The sequence below is a fragment of the Equus asinus genome, chromosome 3, assembly GCF_041296235.1.
Source record: "Equus asinus isolate D_3611 breed Donkey chromosome 3, EquAss-T2T_v2, whole genome shotgun sequence".
Lineage (NCBI taxonomy): Eukaryota > Metazoa > Chordata > Mammalia > Perissodactyla > Equidae > Equus > Equus asinus.
In genome coordinates, this window is record NC_091792.1 from 155,563,197 (window position 1) to 155,566,717 (window position 3,521).

Here is a 3,521-nt window from a genome sequence, read left to right on the forward strand (position 1 = left end):
ATTTACTCCCTCATAATTTTCATGGATCAGGAATCTGGGTGCAGCGTGACCGGGTCCTCTGCTCTGTGTCTCCCAGAGCTGCAGTGAAGGTGCTGGCTGGGGCTGCGGTCTCATCTGAGGCTTGGCTGGGGAGGGCGTCTGCTTCCAAGCCCAGGCGGTTGTTGGTGGTTCCTTACAGGCTGCTGGACGGAGGGTGCATTTTCTTTTTGGCTGGAGGCTCAAGGCTGCCCTCAGTTCACTGCCACGTGGCCTTTTCCAAAGGACACTACAACACGGCAGCTTGCTCATTCACACCCAGCACGACAGGTGTTCCAGTCTCGTGTAACGTAATCACATGCACCTAATCACCGCCATCCATCACCTTTTCCATGGTCATCACGTCTAGAAGCAATTCACAGCTTCTGTCCACAGTCAAGGGGAGGGGCTCACACAGGAGATGAGCATCAGATCCTGGGGCCACCCTAGTGCTTGTCCGCCAAAAAGACCCTGAGAGGATCAGAGGTGGGGCCGGGAATTCTGTGGCTCTAGGAAGGCAGTGCGATGTGGGGATCAAAGCACCACCTCTAGACACACTGCTTTGGGTCAGATTCCAACTCTGACGCTTCCTCATCCTGGAAAAGTTGCTTAGCGTTCTAATCCTCTCTTTTTCTCATCTGTAAAATGGGGATGATAGAGAACCAGCCTTGTAGGACTGTTCTGACGTTTCTAGTTGATTCTGAATATAAAAGACTCAGTTGGGTCTCAACCCCCAGGAAGGCCTAAATCAATGTCACTCGTGCTCACTGTGTCCCTGTCAAGTCTTCTGGTTTGTTCTGTGTGGTAGGGGGTCTGTAGTCGTAGATTCGAGAAGCAGTTTGCTTTGTGGCAGGGCACGTTCTTGTCTCCCAGATCCATCCTCCCTGACTCCCTTCGGTGATGGAATCGCCCAGCGTTGGCTGGCGTCCTAGGCAGTTTGGGCTGCTTGAAGAAATTACCACACACTGGGAGGTTTAAACCACAGACATTTGTTTCTCGCAGCTCTGGAGGCTGGAAGTCCAAGATCAGCATGCTGGCTGTTTGGCTTTCTGGGAAGGGCTCTCTTCCTGGTTTGCAGATGGCTGCCTTCTTGCTGTGTCCTCATTTGGTGGAGAAAGTGAGCTCTTGTCCCTTCATCTCCTTATAATGGCACTAATCCCATACTGGGGACCCCCACTTCAGGACCTCACCCAAACCCAATTACCTTCCAAAGGCTCCGTCTCCTAATACAATCACATGGGGCGTCAGGGCTTCAATCTGTGAATTGGGGGGGACGCAAACATTCAATCCATAGCAGTGAGGGCATACCCACCAGCTAAAACCACTTTTCTTAATGCCCCTTGCAGTAAGAATAACCATGTGACCAAATCTGGTTGAGAGAGTGTGAGCAGAAGTGATGCTCTTTTTTTTCCTAGAAAAGCTGTATTTCCTTTCTATTTTATTTTTTTAATTGAGGTAATATTGTTGATAACATTATATACATTTCAAGGGTACATCATTATATTTCCACTTCTATATAGACTACCTCATGTTCACCACCAAAAGTCTAGCTTCCATCCATCACCAAACACATGTCCCTCTTTACCCCTTTCACTTTCGCCTGCCCTCTTAACCACAAATCTGTTCTTTGTATCCAGAAAATGTGGAATGCTTCATGAACTCGCATGTCGTCCTCGCACAGGGTCCACCACACTAATCTTCTCCGTATTGTTCCAATTTCAGTGCATGCGCTGCTGAAGCGAGCACAGCTTGCTCTTATAAGGAGCAGGTGCATCCTCCCATCCCTCTTCCCTCTTCCTGCCGGCGGGAATGTGATGGGAGCAAGCTTTGACCACAGGCCATTGTGGTGGTAGAAAAGGAGATGGAAGGGCCCTGGTTCCTGACCCCTCACCAGCCCTGGGCTGTCTCCCTAGATGCTTACGTGAGCCAGAAACCAACCTCTTCCTTTCGAAGTCACTGTACTTGAAGACTGCTTGTCAAAACGTTTTCTTCAGGATATTCTTTAATACGTCATCATTCGCTGGCTTTAGCTGTGAACATTTGCAGCAGGATGAAGAGACCAGCGAAACACAGTCTCTGCTTTACCACCATGTGTGACTCCTGCCTTAGCCTGGGTTCCCAGAGAGCAGAGCCTGAGACAAAGCCTTCTGGCAAGGACTTAATCAGGGAGTGTGGTCCTGGGGGCAGGCGTGGGGGACAGTGGGTGAAGCTGGGTAGAAGGCTGAGCTGGCCACGCCATGGGTCACTGTTTACCCGACCTTCTCCAACTATTCTGTGAGAATCATCTCCGAATGACCATCGATTGGACAGAGTGGAGCCATTTTCCACTGTCTCCTGACCCCATTCGCCAAAGGTTAACCCATGAGGTGTTGGCGTCAATTCCTCGCCTTTCCGGATAGTGCATGTGCGGACACCGGGAGGCTTCCTGCCACCTCCTGAGTCCAGAGTTGATAGACAACCCTGGGGTGAGATGCTGTCAGGTCTCCTGCTGCCTGCAGCTGGGTGGAGCCCACCCGCCCTGGCCACCACCGAGGCTGGGATCAGAGATGAGGTCAAGAGAGTCTGAAGTGCACAGGAGGGGCCCCACACTTGAGTGGGGGAGACAAAGTTAACACCCCAAAAGTCCGTCCTCCTGTCACCCTCACTCGCCACCTTGCCAACTGTGATGTCTGGGCGAGCTGCTGGCAGGGTCTTAACCAGACTCCCCCAGGAGTGGGGGAGAGGCAGAGGACACCAACTGGATCCTTTCCTCACCGGCTTAGCATCCTCCCCTGGCTTTTTGCATAATGCCCACTGTGTTAGTTTCCCAGGGTTGCCAGAACAAATTACCACAAACTTGGTGGCTTCAAACAACAGAAAGGTCTTCTCTACAGTTCTGGAGGGCAGCAGTCCAAAATCCAGGTGTCAGAGGCCCGTGCTCCCTCCGAAGGCTCCAGGGGAGGGTCCTTCCTGCCTCTTCCAGCTTCTGGGGGTGTCCACAACCCTTGGCTTCCTTGGCTTTGGCTCCATCGCTCCAGTCTCTGCTTCCATCTTCACAGGCCTTCTCCTCTGTGTGTCTCTCTATGTATCTTCTCCTTTTCTGTCCCTTAAAAAGACTTGGCGTCAGATTTAGGGCCCACCCTAATCCAGGATGATCTCATCTCAAGATCTTTGTCTTAATTCTATCTGCAAAGGTGCTTACTCTGAATAAAATCACATTCTGAAGTTCCGGGTGGCCATATCTTTTGGGGGACACCATTCAACCCACTACACTCTCATTTGAAAAATTTGTCTGGACGTTTTCTGTGCTGAGGGTCTGAGACCCAACACCAACTCACTTACACGGAAAAGGAATTGACAGGAGACTGGGAGGGCAAGGGGTGGAACTGACCTCAGACATGATCAGGCAACACCCTTCGCTCTCTTTCTCTCCTCTGCCTTTCTTTGTGCCTTGGCCCCATCCTCTCCACGTCCATAAGCTTCCTCCAAGGAGGAAGGAGAAAGCAGGGTCTCAGGCCACTCTCAGC

The 3,521-nt window shown here is 51.4% G+C and overlaps 1 non-coding gene across 1 annotated transcript; it reads right to left on the minus strand.

Annotated features, from left to right (window-relative positions):
- Positions 1-1,651: 1,651 nt before the first annotated feature.
- LOC123284877 (U6 spliceosomal RNA) lies at positions 1,652-1,761 on the minus strand. Its single transcript, XR_006526321.1, has one exon. It is a non-coding gene; the product is annotated as a U6 spliceosomal RNA (small nuclear RNA).
- Positions 1,762-3,521: the final 1,760 nt, after the last annotated feature.